Source organism: Mesoplodon densirostris, chromosome 1 (genome assembly GCF_025265405.1).
Source record: "Mesoplodon densirostris isolate mMesDen1 chromosome 1, mMesDen1 primary haplotype, whole genome shotgun sequence".
In the NCBI taxonomy this organism is placed as follows: domain Eukaryota; kingdom Metazoa; phylum Chordata; class Mammalia; order Artiodactyla; family Ziphiidae; genus Mesoplodon; species Mesoplodon densirostris.
The window spans coordinates 133374916-133391237 of record NC_082661.1 but is presented as its reverse complement, the minus strand read 5'-3'; positions in this window follow the sequence as shown (position 1 = coordinate 133391237).

The following is a 16322-nucleotide window of genomic DNA, read 5'->3' as shown; positions in this document are numbered from 1 at the left end:
GTTCACTGTACTGGGTTATATTTTTCTCTCATATAGCTTTTTTTTTGTGATTCTACTTTTTCCTAGAGTTATCAATTGCCTTTCTATTTGTATATGTATTAATTATCTTTACCATCTCCTTAAGTTGTTCCAGACTTTCAAGAAAAATATCAAATCTTTGGAATCCCATTTTCTTTTTACCATCTACATCCCACCATATTATGACTTTAAGTAACATTCTAATAAAAAGTGAAGGAGAGGTTTACTTTCTGAGTTCTTGAATGCTAAAAGTAAAATTTTTGCTGATACAAAATTCTAGGTTAAAATCATTTTTCTTTAGATCTTTGAAGAATTTCCTGTTATCAGAATGATTCCTGTTTCCTTTTCATTTATTTTTTTCTTTATCTACAGAAGCTTTTAAGATCATCCCTTTACTCTTAGTATTCTAAAATATCACAGTGTCTTGTGATTCTTTTTACTCATCTGACTGTACACTTAGCATGTACACTTAGCAAGACTTCAGCCCTTAGACCATCTCCAGCCCCTTTTTGAGAGCATTCTATTCTTGTTTTATAGACTGCAATATATTCTCAAATCTATGTAACTAAATATATCTTTCAGTTTCTCTTTTGTTTCCCAAATTATCTCTGTTTCCCCTCATTATTTTTCTTTTTAAAAATATTTTTATATTTGTGTCTTGGATATCCAAGAATCTTAGTTGTGTTGTTTTGTTTTGTTTATGCAAGGAACAAAGGCTACCTCTCTGATCTTCAACTTATTTTGAAAATAATTTAACTTTTTCAATTGTCTAACATATCTCATGACATTAACTATTATCTATACACAAATAATGACCCTCCAATTTATATCTCCAGTCAGGATGCCTCCTCTTAATTCCAGTCAGAATAAAATTGCTTACTCAAAGATTACTTGATTTCTAATTGACATCTCATTCTTAACCTATCCAAAAATAAATTCCTGATCCCATATCCCTGTACCACTAATTTTTCTTCTCCCACATTTTTCTCATCCTCCAGAGCTTAGCCCAAAATCTCTGGAATCTTTGTTAATACTTTCACATCTACCATCCAATCCATCAGAAAATTATCTCAGCTCTACCTCCTAAATATTTCCAGAATCCAACTATTTCTCAGGATCCCCACAGCTGCCCACCTGACTCAGGTTCCTATCATATCAATCCTGGATTATAGTTTTAGCCTCCTCTCTGGTCCACCAATAGTCCCCTAAGGCCTGTGCCCTGCACAGCACTCAGAGTGAAAATTTTAACACATAATCAGATCATGTCATGCTTTTGCTAAAAATTCTACAAATATGTAAAAGTTCAAAAAGTCTTCCCTTATCTGATGGTTTAAATTCATACACACAGTTTTTCCTCTCTCTTCACATCTCCAGCCACTGTCTCACTCACTCACTGTGTTTCAGCCATGCTGGCCTCCTTGCTGTTACACAAACATCTCAATACCTCTCCGACCTCAGAGCATTTCTACTTGCTGTTCTCTTTGCCTGGATACTCTTTTACCAGATAGCCTCATAGATCCCTCTGGTACTTTCTTGGATTATATGCTCAAACATAACCTTGTCAGAGGAACTTAACCACTCCACCCTATAAAATAGAAACCTCCTCCTATTCCTTCAGCCAAGCTTATTGTTCTCCACAGCACTTACCAACATCTGACACATTTTATATTAATTTAGTTTTTTTCTTCCTCACCACCCCACAACTAAAATGTAAGATCCTTAATAGCAGATCATTTTTTTCATTTTGTTAACTGCTATTATTTCCAGCACTCACAAAACTTCCTGACACATAGTACGAGCTTCCATAATATTTGTTGAACAAGTGAATGAAAGGATAATAAGACAATGAATAATGAGACAATATTAAATATGTCATAAATTATCTCAGCAAAGTGAGTTAGGGAAATCTGGACATATTTGGACCTGGGAGAAGTCCAGAGAGGCTAGCCCAATGAACAAGGAGAAAAAGCCCTTAGGATGTCAATGATGAGTCAAATGCAGGTTGATCACCCTGGGGCTTGTACAGGCTGAAGAATTTTAATTTTATTTTAAGGGAACTGCTAAGTCATTAGAAGGTTTAAGCAAAGAAGTAACATGTTCTTGTTTTTTACCCCCAAATTTTATTTGGTCTACTGAGTAAAATATAAAATAAAATAGAGCTAAGAGAAGAAGAGAAACCATCAATAATGTCATTGCCAGAGTTTGGATGAGATAGGATGTCTCTTGGACAAGAATGGTAGCAGTTGGAGTTGCAGAGTAAAGATAAATTTGGAAAATATTTTGTAAGTAGGAATAATAGGAATTACTAATCATTTGCATGTAGTAAGTGAGAGAGAAGAATCTGGGCTTGAATAATAGGGAATGTAGTGCTAAAGATCAAAATAGGAAAAACTAGAGCAAGAAAGGTTTTGCGGGCAGAAATCGAGGATTTGGTTTGGATGTATTAAGTTTGAGGCCCTTTTGATGGTTTAAGACTCTCTCCATCCATGGAAACTTGTTTCATCATTGTCCTCTGTAAAGGTAACCACTACCTCTGGAAACTTCATAGGCACCAGACTCTCTGCCAATCACCTTGCAAGGAATGAAGCACAAGAACTCTCTAACTTTTAGGATATTTCAGGCTACCTTTATTTGGAGATTCTAGAACCCAGTACAACAGGAAGTCAATACAGTCTTAATGTAGATTTTGTAACTGAACTCAAATGTGAAGCAACTCTTCATGACTTAGCCCTTATTCCTCCTTTGACAGGAGGTGATGTCCTAGAAGGAAATCTGGCCTGAAACCAAAAGACTGCTACAAAATTCATATTTAACTGCCTACTCTATGTCAGATAACCCTAAGTGGCCACTAAGAAATTACATACCCCTTCTTATATAGAGGGGAGATGATGAGAGTGCATAGGACAGCCACAATTAGGCAGATGACGGTCTCTTCATTAGTCACAAAATGGAAAGTTCTCAACCTCCAGTCTTTTTTTTCTAACCCTCAAACTGCCAGCTGAAAACTGTCTGGGGTTCCAAAAAATAGTTTGGGCGTAAGAAATAAATTTGAAAATTATGAGCTCAAAGGAAGCATTTAAATCCATGTGAAGAAATAAATTACCTAGGAAGGATGCATATAAAGGAAACAGGCACACAGAGAGAGCTCTGGGCTTCACAGTACATAGGATCTGAGTACAAAAAAGAACCCTATAAGAGAGACTGCATTCTACATATACCTGTATCTATTCTTTTTCAAATTATTTTGCCAATTAGGTTGTTACAGAATACTGAGCAGAGTTCCCTGTGCTATACAGTAGGTCCTTGCTGGTTACTGAATCACTTTGTTGTACACCTGAAACTAACACAGCACTGTTAAGCAATGGTACGCCAATATAAGATAAAAAGTTAAAAAAATAAAAAGTACTGTGAAAAAAATTAAATAAAAATTTAAAAATAAAATAAATAAATAAAAACTGGTCCTTATGCTGAAAAAAAAGAGAGAGAGAGAGAAAAAAAACTGAGAAGGAAAAGTTGAAGAAAAAGGATGAAAATCAGAAAAGGGTGATGGAAACTAAGAGGAGCTAGTATTTTTGATAAAGAGAAAAATGGGCTTTTATACCAATTTTGCTGAGAGGTTAGATAAAAGGATAGAAATTGAGCATGGCAATATTGGAGATTATGAAAAGTACAGAGTCAGTGACACAGTGGGGGAGGAAAAAAATCACAATGGCTTAATGAGTGATTAGGCAATGAGAGAGTGAAGATACCTTCTATAGAATATGCCTGCCAAAAAATTGGATGTTCAAACGAGCAGAGAAATGCAGCAGTAGCTGAAAGGATGTGGGAGTCAAGGAAGTAATTTTTAAGCAAGTTACCACAAGGTCAGCAGAGAATGCACAGCACTGCCCAGCAAGCTGAACAAACCCTACCACACAGTGCTGGCCAAGTAAATACAAGCACACTGTGGAGTTGTGGCCAGAGGGGACAATAAGATAATCCACTGGCAGAGGACAACATTAGGGCCTTCGGGGCTCTGGGCTTGGAAAATGTCCTCTAATAACCTGAGGTAACTTTGAGTCAGATGCTATGGGGGCAGTCAAATATTGTGTGAAACATAGACAAGGGAACTATGTGTATGACCTTTACTTACTACAGTATTTTTGCTAATGTTGTTATTATTATGATTACTATTACTATTATTACTATTGTTATCATCATCATCATTAAACCTCTTTATTTGACACTATTTTTATAGTCTCACCAGGTGTCTGGCACTGTCCTAAGTGCTTTACAAATATTAATTCATTTAATCCTCATTACAACCTTACAAGGTGCACAGTATTATTATCTTTATTTTACAACCTGAGGCCCAGGGAATTCCATAAGAAAAGCAGTCTGTTTTTAAAGGTCTTGACTTCAAGCTCTGCATTAAGTTGTTCCTGTTTCATATGAGTGCTTATTTGCAAATGAGGGCTATTATACTGTCAGGTAGAAAGCACTTCACCCAACTTCTGGATGAATGATTCAAGCCAAGTGAAGAACAATTCTCCCATTAATTAACATGGGCCCTCTTTGGGACTTTGGGTATTGCCTACATAAAGGGTCTACAAGCAACCTGCATTGGCAATGTGTTTTCCATCATTCATTTTCTTTAAACCTCATTTGATGTAAGTACCTAGTCAAAAACCTTAATCTTTGTAATTAATAGGTATGGCTACTTAAGAATTAATTACTATTTTTGTTTTGTTTCATTTCAGGGGACTGGATTCCTATCTGGTCCTCTGACTCCTTTGCACAATTCTCCTCTAAAAAGTCTGGAAAAGAGCATTTGAAAATTGTTACACCTCTGAATCCCCTGTCTGACAAGCTGATTCTTTCCTTCACTCACACTAAACATGTCCTTTGACCTCAAAATACTTGATTCCCTTGACCCTTCTTTTTGCCCTACCCATCACCTTATTTCCAATCTTATCTCCTGACCTGTCCATCCTAAATCCGTCAGTATCAATTTAACGACCCTCTTTCCAGTACGCTCAATTTCTTTATGTTTAAGTGATTCAGGTTCAACATCCTAGAAAATGATCACTTAAATAAATCCAAACATCTGGATTCTCTCCTCCTCCAGCCACACTTCTGCAGACCCAGCCATGTAAATAGGACAATTATATGGACTGATGATGCTATAAGCATCAATCCTTTTAAATAGCTCAGGGCATTCCCTTTCTCCCTATCTTTTCTAATTAAGACATGGGCTGGACTCTGCCTGACTCAATTTCAGCCTCACATGACAGAGGGAAGTGAAGGACTTCATCTGCTTCCTCACCACCCTATCACCTTCATCTCCACATCAGAGGGAGAAATATTGCTTCTTTTATCCAAGGCATTCCTTTCATAAATGCTTTATATGTCATCTTCCCCTGCTTCCTCCAGGATCTTTCTCCAACCATTATCCAATTTTCCTGTATGGGCAACGTTTCCCATTCCATTAGTTCCTTCTTATACGTATTAACCAAAATAGAGCCAAACAATGAGACATAAATAAACATAAATCAATAAAACGCCTCCTGTATATCCCTATTTCCTTTCATCTGGTATTTAACTCTACACATCACATCCACCCTTCCCAAAATATTAATGCTTGCACTCTCTGTCAGGCACAGTGCTAAGAATTTCACATATGTTAACTTACTTAATCCTCCCAACAACCCTATAGGTAAGCATTTTTATTATTTTCATTTTACAAAAGAAAATCTTAGTCACAGCAAGTTTAAGTGCACTGCCCAGAGTCACTTCCCATTGTGGCTTTGACTTATTAATAAATCTTACAATAATCATCATTAGCAGTCATTTGCTGACTTTCATAGTTTCCAGCTTTAAAAAATTTAAGCAGATCACCTCACCTCTTTGAGGAATTTTTAAATTTTTTTTCAATTTTCTGCTTTTTAGATTTTTCTGTGCACTGTTTTCATATTTTCTATTTCTATCACAATCTCAATTTGTACTCATTCTCAATCACTTAACATTGTTAAAAAATAAACTGTAATTAAATTCAAAGTACATAAAATCTTAATATATTTTACTCATTAATATAAAATACAATATTAAAAAGTATTATTTTTCATGTGTTATCTCCAAAATTATTTTTCAGTATTCAAGATTAACTATTAAAAAACAGTTAGGAATATCAGTTTTAAATTAAAATATTTAAATAAATCTGAATTTTTTAATTCTAAAAAGTTAATTAAATCCTATTAAATATCTTATAAAAATACAACTCATTACAATTTTGCATTTCATATCTGTCTAGCTGCCAAAGTAAAGCATTAGCATCATGCTTCATAAAAGTTATATCTAAACCCAGGTAAATACAAATTTTAAAGAAATATGAATCATTTAATATTATAAAATATTTTAAGCTCTGCAACATATTGTGAATACCTGCTATTTGTGAGTATCTTTGGAAAAACAAACTGGAACATGAAAGGTAACAAGAAAATAGATGCTCAGCACTACTGAGAAATGATGCTATATTTTTCAAAAATCTACCGGGTTTATGTTATTTGAGAAGTGGTATTTGACAGATTAATTAATCTATTTTTTCTCTTATCTAAGCCCTTTTCCTACTCTGATCCTCCCTTTACTCAGAAGCAATGTCTATCTCCAGTGCCATCAGTGGCACATCACACAACTTTCACAGCATTTGGACAAAGTTGCCTTTGCAAGAGATGGAGAAAAATATTACCCTGGAATGTCAGTGATATTAGTCAGGAGAGCAGATGTTTGGTATTATAGGTATGTATGCAGTGAGTGTTAGATTCCACGTGTTAGAAAAACCTATATGTTCTTTAAAATTGGTGGGTACACGTATTTAAGATATTTAAGGCCGTCTAAAGTACAGGGCTCTGGGCAAGAGCCACTCTGGCCTGGATCCCAGGGAGTCTTGCTCAAAATAGAAATGAAGCTCAGCTGTAGAAAAATGAAGAGAGATACATTTCGTGTATACCAAAATTCATGGCTTGAAAATATGCCCAGGACATACTGCTGTAAATTTCACAAACTTTATAAACCTTTATTGACAAATATGTTTTCTTACTAAATTGGAAGCTTACTAAAAACTGGAATTAGGTCTCAATTGATTACTGTGGTCCTAAAAAAGAGCCTGTCTTCTGGCACATACTAGGAAATACCACTTTAAATCGTTCATTGTTTCTAAGAAGGTTAAACTGGGATCAAGCATATGTATGCACTGGGTATGCTGAGGGCAAAAATACCCCCAAGGGATTTAAATGAGAGTATTTCAAGAGATAATTAGATACAAATAGCAAATATAATGATTACTAATGTAATATGTACATTTTTCTCTTCTTTCCTCATTTTTTCTTCTTTGAATGAACAATTCCCAATAGTAAATATAGAAAGCCAAGAGCTCTTTAACCATTAAATTTTCTGATAGGTTTTACTTGTATACAGTTGATATATAAGAAAAAATGTTGCTATTAAACTAAATTTTAAGTAAAAGCACATTATAGTAGAAATAAGACACTCCAGAGAATAATTTTATGAGACCATTATTGCACGGTAGCTTGGGCAGTTGAACTCGCATGAAACAAATGGCCCTATAAAACAAGTCCCAAAGTGGCCTATTGCTTAATTAAATTCATATACAAAGCATCCCTCTGCCTTGATATGTGTACCTACATATATTAGATATATTTGAAAATTCAGTCTGAAAAATATGACCTCGTAAAGATGAAAAGCTTTAGACACCACTTCAAAGCCAAAGAACTTCTTGAAGCAATATTTTACATGGAACTGTGACTTTTAAAATAACTGCTTTTTTATTCCCCTTAAGATAGTGAGAACAGTCAGTTTGATATATACAATATATTTAAGCTTTCTGCCTATAAAAATATGCCATAGTCTATATGAAATGCTTGCACTGAATGCCAGTATTGCTAATTCTTTCTTCCCATATTTCACCAAAATGAAGGCACGTGTAGAAGAGTCTGAGCGTGCATAGGAAGAAACACATTGACAAGATCCACAGCCCAATCCTTCAACTGAAATGTGTCAACTTAGAAGAATGTTAATTTAATGAATGCAAATAAATTAAGACATGTTTTTTCCCTTGCATAAAAAATTGTTTTACCACAATGTATTACTCTACTCTTCTGTTTCATGAACCACGTACATGTGGGTAACAGCCCTCCAGGAACAGAATGTGGTCCAGACTGTTTGACAGCCTAAAAACATCCTAAAGCCATCTGGTATTAAATGTGTTCAGGGAAGATGGAAGCAAGGGAGTAAAATGAAGAGACATTATTCAAAACACGTTACTAATTGATTATAAGATTTTGTGTCCCAAAATGTTCTACCAGTTTCAAATTTCACATGAAATAATGTGGGATGAACAATTTTAGCCTCTCAATTTTCACCTATTCTTTTGGGAAACTCCTTAATGATACCTATTTAACTAGCACCCTAAAGAAAAATGGAAAACAATGTATAGAATCTGGAGATGTACAGGTAATTCTCAAATATAGAAAGTAAATGAGATGAGTTTTAAAGGTGTAGGAAAGATGTTCTAAATTTGGGTGAAATTCCTTGGACTTACAAACAGAAAAATGAGGAGGGCTTTACACTGGTTTTAATAATTTTTATACTCAGAAACTGAAAATGTCCAGCTAAGAACAACAGCAATCATAATAGCAACTATGCATTTCACACTAGCTCATTTTAACCCTCATGACACCACTATGGAGGTATTTGTAGTTTAAAAGAAACTAAGGCACTGAGACATTAAGAAACTTGCTTAAAATCACCCAGTTAGTAAATGGCAGAGTTAAAATTCCCTTTTTTTGCTGACATGAAAGCCCAAGTTTTTAACCCTTGGTCCCTTGCTGCTAACTTTAACAGCAAGTCATCATGTGACCATGGGATAACCTTAGCACCTTAGAACCTCATAGAGTTAACTCTAAACTTAGGCCACTGACAAATAAAACAACAGGTCAGAGATACATCCTGAACCTTCAAGATAACCTGTTATTTATGTAACAGAAGAGGTTTAGGTTTAAAGATAGTAGGTGTCTACCTGCATGATTTGCATTCACAAAGAGGATAAGCACACAACCTTTGCTCTGAGCCAATCCTCTAAAAGTGTGTGATAACCAAGCGGAGGTCACAGAACAGGAACAATTTGCACTATACAGGGAATAAGCCTACACAGATGGTGTGGGACTCCAACAGCAGAAAAGCTGAATGAGCTTCCTGTCTGCGTGACGAGCACATGTGAGCTGTTATGGCCCTGTTTATCACTTTCACCTCAGTCACCCTCTTCCCGAATGCCATAGCTGCAGAGTAAGGGGTAGACCCAGTGTGTAAGAGTAGATATTACTAGTGCCCTGCAAAAGAAATACACCCCATATTCAAAAGAATAGCACAGAGTACTGGGTAACATTTACCAGCCATGCACAAGAATTTAGAGGCCTTTTACGAGGGGAATGTAATGTTTAATTTGGATAAGTAACCATAATGAAACTAAAGGCTCTTTTGTTTTGTCCACCAGTGAGTATCACTTTTCATCAAATACAGAGCTATCATGTTATACTGGCTGTGATGAGTGGCCTTGACAAGATAAAAAAAAAAAAAAAAAAAAAAAAAAAACTTGATGCATATTTCTCAAAAAAAAAGTCCCATGGAGGAGTCAGAGGACAGGGACCTGTTTGTCTCTCTTTGAAACTGGAAAATGATACTTAAAATATTTACAACAAGGATAATTAAGAGTAGGTCCTTGGATTCTTGCTCCTCTATGTCATCATTGTTATGCCTCCATTATTATTCTGGCACTTTGGCAGGAAAAGAAACCATGTGACATAGTAAGATTATTTGTGTACTTTAGAAACTCAAATACATCTTTCAGTAAGGTTTGAATCTTTTAAGATATATATATATATATGTGTGTGTATACATATATGTGTATGTCTATATATATATATATATATATATATATATATATAAATGATACAGATATTTTTGAACTCAAAGAGAGCTGTCAAGTAACAACACAAATAACCAAAGCAATAATGTTAAACAGCCCAAGGAAAGTGCTATTTGAATGATAGAAAACAAACACCTAAGAGAATTTCAGAGTTTCAGTTTGGCTTCAGAACTTCTGAGTGACCTTATAAACCCTCCATTGCAGCCAAGTTCAAGGCACTTGAGATAAGGAAGGCTCTTTGTTTTAAAGGCCCTAGAATGTAAATTTCTTGATATTCCAGGGCTACCAGGATCCTCTTTGGCTCAGTCCACATGATAATGAAAGAAACCAGCCAGCACAGTGTTTACTATTAAATAACTTTGACTCAGTTGTACTGTAATGTTACCATTGTCCTTTGCCAAAACAGCAAATATTCACTCAACATTAAGAGAATGCCTCTCTTAATAGGCTTGAGTATTATTGTGAATTAAATGGTATGTATTATAAAGAATATTAAGGCTTCAAGAAAACTTAGAAAGAAAGTTAACTCTATAAATGACATGCTACAGCCCAAGTAAGTGAGATGAATCATGGGCAGAGAAGAGATTAGAATTTGGGTTTCCTAATTTCTTAATCCGGTGTAGTTCTACCACATTATCTTGATTATGTACGAAGTTATTCAACTTCATTCAGTTATTAAAAGTGCTATCTACAGGTATTTTTGTTTTGATCCTCTTTAATTTTTATTGACATTGTTTTACAAGTTATGTGTCTACGTCTGGGATAGAAATATTTGATTATAGAACTCTGAAAGTAAGTAAAAGGATAAAGCAACTAGACATAAAAAAGAACTGCTTTTGACTCACATTTTGTGAAGCATACAAATCTATCTTTAATACGAGAGCTGACGTCTTAATCTGTTTTACGTTTTGAAAGATGAACCCCATAGAATGATAGGGACTAAATCTGACTTTATTGTTGACGCTGATTTGGAGATCCTCAAATCTTTTCCAAGACAGAGTTGAAGTTGACATTTCATTTGCAAATGAAAATCATCTGTCAAGTTCACTAAACCAGGTTTTAAGTGTTCCTTAACCTGTTCTTACTTGATTAGCATGCCTATGCTAATCTTTCCGCTGGCATTCTGTGACGTACTATTCTTTTCATTCATGACACTTTCTCATGGCAATATCATTATTTGAAATGTTATATACACATAAATATATTTTGGTATTCATTAGTTTAATATCTGTCATCTGACACACTGTAAGCTCTGCAGAGAAGTTAGTCAACTGTGCACCAATTTCATCCCAGCTCCAGTAGTTATTCAGTAAATATTTTTTGAAGGAACAAAGGATAAATAATTGGGTACATTTCTGAATTTGGAAATTGATGGATATTCTTAAATTTCATCTAGGCACAATTAGTAAAGAAGGAAGAGTACCATGTCATGAAACAGATTTTTTTAAGTCCATTACTGCCTGTGTTAGGCAGGGTCATTTTAAGTCCAAATGATAAAACACAATACAAACTCATTTAAACAAAATTAATAATTTATCAACACAAAACTGGAAAGCCGAGGACTGTCTTGAAGTAAGATTTGATCTTGTCTTCAACACACAGCACTACAAGGAATACTCAACAAAATCAGGGATATGTGTCTGTTTTGTTCAATGATTTATCCCAAGTTCCTATATGAGTGCTGTCATATAGTAAATGCTCCATAAATATTTGTTGAATAAATGAATGATCAATCTCTGTCTCTTGGATAAACTTTCCAATCTCATGGTGTGGCAGGCAGAAAAATCACTCGCAAACATATTCACAACTGTTCCTCAAGATCTATGAATATGTTTCCTGGCATGGCAAAAGGAACTCTGCAGATATGCTTCAAGTTAGAACCTTGAGATAGGGAGAATATCCAGGTGGGCCCAATCTAATCACATTTTTTCTTTTTTTTAACATCTTTATTGGAGTATAATTGCTTTACAATGTTGTGTTAGTTTCTGCTGTATAACAAAGTAAATCAGCTATATGTATAGGTATATCCCCATATCCCCTTCCTCTTGCATCTCCCTCCCACCCTCCTAATCCCACCACTCTAGGTGGTCACAAAGCATTGAGCTGATCTTCCTCTGCTATGCAGCTGCTTCCCACTAGCTATCTATTTTACATTTGGTAGTGTATATATGTCAATGCTACTCCCTCACTTCATCCCAGCTTACCTTTCCCCCTCCCTGTGTCCTCAAGTCCATTCTCTAAATCTGTGTCTTTATTCCTGTCCTGCCCCTAGGTTCATCAGAAACTTTTATTTTTAGATTCCATATATATGTGTTAGTATATGGTATTTATTTTTCTTTTTCTGACTTACTTCACTCTGTATGACAGACTCTAGGTCCATCCAGCTCACTATAAATAACTCTATTTCATTTCTTTTTATGGATGAGTAATATTCCATTGTATATATGTGCCACACTTCTTTATCCATTCATCTGTCAATGGACACTTAGGATGCTGCCATGTCCTGACTATTGGAAATAGTGCTACAGTGAACACTGTGGTACATGACTCTTTGAATTATGGTTTTCTCAGGGTATATGCCCAGTAGTGGGATCACTAGTTCATACGGTAGTTCTACTTTTAGTTTTTTAAGGAACCTCCATACTGTTCTCCATAATGGCTGTATCAATTTACACTTCCACCAACAGTGCAAGAGGGTTCCCATTCCTCCAAACCCTCTCCGGCATTTATTGTTTCTAGATTTTTTGATGATGGCTATTGTGACCGGTGTGAACTGATACCTCATTGTAGTTTTGATTTGCATTTCTCTAATGCTTAGTGATGATGAGCACCTTTTCATGTGTTGTTGGCAATCTGTATATCTTCTTTGGAGAAATGTCTACCTAGGTCTTCTGCCCATTTTTGGATTGGGTTGTTTGTTTTTTGATATTGAGCTGCATGAGCTTCTTGTATATTTTGGAGATTAATCCTTTGTCAATTGCTTCATTTGCAAATATTTTCTCCCATTCTGAGGGTTCTCTTTTCATATTGTTTATGGTTTCCTTTGCTGTGCAAAAGCTTATAAGTTTCATTAGGTCCCATTTACTTATTTTTGTTTTTATTTCCATTCCTCTGGGAGGTGGGTCAAAAGGATCTTGCTGTGATTTATGTCATAGACTGTTCTGCCTATGTTTTCCTCTAAGAGCTTTATAGTGTCTGACCTTACATTTAGGTCTTTAATCCATTTTGAGTTTATTTTTTTGTATGGTGTTAGGAAGTATTCTAATTTCATTGTTTTACATGTAGCTGCCCAATTTTCCCAGCACCATTTATTGAAGAGGCTGTATTTCCTCCATTTTATACTCGTCTCCTTTATCAAAAATAAGGGGACAATACGTGCATCAGTTTATCTCTGGGCTTCCTATCCTGTTCCTTGACCTATATTTCTATTTTTGTGCCAGTACCGTACTGCCTTGATTACCGTAGCTTTATAATACAGTCTGAAGTCAGGGAGCCTGATTCCTCCAGCTCCGTTTTCCTTTCTCAAGATTGCTTTGGCTATTCGGGGTCTTTTGTGTTTCCATATAAATTGTGAATATTTTTGTTCTACTTCTGTGAAAGATGCCATTTGTAGTTTGATAGGAATTGCACTGAATCTGTAGATTGCTTTGGGTAGTATAGTCATTTTCACAATGTTGATTCTTCCAATCCAAGAACATAGTATATATCTCCATCTGTTTGTATCATCTTTAATTTCTTTCATCAATGTCTTACAGATTTCTGCATACAGCTCTTTTGTCCCCTTAGGTAAGTTTATTCTTAGGTATTCTATTCTTTTTGTTGCAATGATAAATGGGAGTGTTTCCTTAAATTCTCTTTGAGATTATTCATCATTAGTGTAACTATACCAAATTCACTGATTAGCTCTACTAGTTTTCTGGTAGCATCTTTAGGATTCTCTATGTACAGTATCATGTCATATGCAAACAGTGACAGCTTTACTTCTTCTTTTCCAATTTGGATAACTTTTATTTATTTTTCTTCTCTGATTGCTGTAGCTAAAACTTCCAAAACTATGTTGAATAATAGTGGAGAGAGTGTGCAACCTTGTCTTGTTCCTCATTTTAGAGGAAATGGTTTCAGTTTTTCACCATCAAGAAAAATGTTGGCTGTGGGTTTGTCATATATGGCCTTTATCATGTTGAGGTAAGTTCCCTCTATGCCTACTTTCTGGAGAGTTTTTATCATAAATGGGTGTTGAATTTTGTCAAAAGCTTTTTCTGCCTCTATTGAGATGATCATTTGTTTTTTTATCCTTCAATTTGTTAATATGGTGTGTCACATTGATTGATTTGCATATATTGAAGAATGCTTGCACTCCTGGGATAAACCACACTTGATTATGTTCTATAATCCTTTTACTGTGCTGTTGGATTTTGTTTGCTAGTATTTTGTTGAGGATTTTGGCATCTATGTTCATCAGAGATATTGGGCTGTAGTTTTCTTTTTTTGTGACATCTTTTCTGGTTTTGGTATCAGGGTAATGTTGGCCTTGTTGAATGAGTCTGGGAGTGTTCCTCCCTCTGCTATATTTTGGGAGACTTTGAGAAGGATAGGTGTTAGCTCTTCTCTCAATGTTTGATTGAATTCAGTGAAGCCATCTGGTCCTGGGCTTTTGTTTGTTGGAAGATTTTTAATCATATTTTCAATTTCAGTGCTTGTGATTGGTCTGTTTATATTTTCTACTTCTTCCTGGTTCAGTCTCAGAAGCTTGTGCTTTTCTAGGAATTTGTCCATTTCCTCCAGGTTCTCCATTTTGTTGGCATATAGTTGCTTGTAGTAATCTCTCATGATCCTGAGTATTTCTGCAGTGTCAGTTGTTATTACTCCTTTTTCATTTCTAATTCTATTGATTTGAGTCTTCTCCCTTTTTTTGCTTGATGAGTCTGTCTAATGGCTTATCAATTTTGTTTATCTTCTCAAAGAACAATCTTTTGATTTTATTGAACTTTGCTACTGTTTCCTTCATTTCTTTTTCATTTATTTCTGATCTGATCTTTATGATTTCTTTCTGCCTGCTAACTTTGGGTTTATTTTTGTTCTTCTTTCTCTAATTGCTTTAGGTGTAAGCTTAGATTGTTTAGTTGAGATGTTTCTTGTTTCTTGAGGTGGGACTGTATTGCTCTAAACTTCCCTCTTATAACTGCTTTTGCTCCATCCCATAGGTTTTGGGTCATCATGGTTTCATTGTCATTTGTTTCTAGTTTTTGTTTTTTTTTTTCCTCTTTTATTTCTTCAGTGACGTCTTGGTTATTTAGTAGCATATTGTTTAGCCTCCATGTTTTTGTATTTTCTACAATTTTTTCCAGTAATTGATATCTAGTCTCATAGCGTTGTGGTCAGAAAAGTCACTTGATACAATTTCAATTTTCTTAAATTTACCAAGGCTTGATTTTTGACCCAAGATTTGATGTATCCTGGAGAATGTTCCACGAGCACTTGAGAAGAAAGTGTATTCTGTTGTTTTTGGATGGAATGTCCTATAAATATCAATTAACTCTATCTTGTCTAGTGTGTCATTTACAGCTTGTGTTTCCTTATTTGTTTTCATTTTGGATAATCTGTCCATTGTTGAAAGTGGGGTGTTAAAGTCCCCTACTATTATTTTGTTACTGCCAATTTCCCCTTTTATGGCTGTTAGCATTTGCCTTATGTATTGAGGTGCTCCTATGTTGGTGCATAAATATTTACAATTGTTATATCTTCTTCTTGGATCGATCCCTTGATCATTATGTAGTGTCCTTCTTTGTCTCTTGTAATAGTCTTTAAAGTCTATTTTGTCTGATATGAGAATTGCTACTCCAGCTTTCCTTTGATTTCCATTTTCAGGGAATATCTTTTTCCATCCCCTCCCTTTCAGTCTGTATGTGTCCCTAGGTCTGAAGTGGGTTTCTTGTAGACAGCATATGTATGGGTCTTGTTTTTGTATCCTTTCAGCCAGTCTATGTCTGTTGGTTGGAGCATTTAATCCATTTACATTTAAGGTAATTATTGATATGTATGTTCCTATTACCATTTTCTTAATTGTTTTTGGTTTGTTTTGGTATGTCTTGTCCTTCTCTTGTACTTCCTGCCTAGAGAAGTTCCTTTAGCATTTGTTGTAAAGCTGATTTGGTGGTGCTGAATTCTCTTAACTTTTGCTTATCTCTAAAGGTTTTCATTTCTCTGTCAAATCTGAATGAGATCCTTGCTGGGTAGAGTATTCTTGGTTTTAAGTTATTCCCCTTCATCACTTTAAATATGTCCTGCCACTCCCTTCTGGCTTGCATAATTTCTGCTAAAAGAT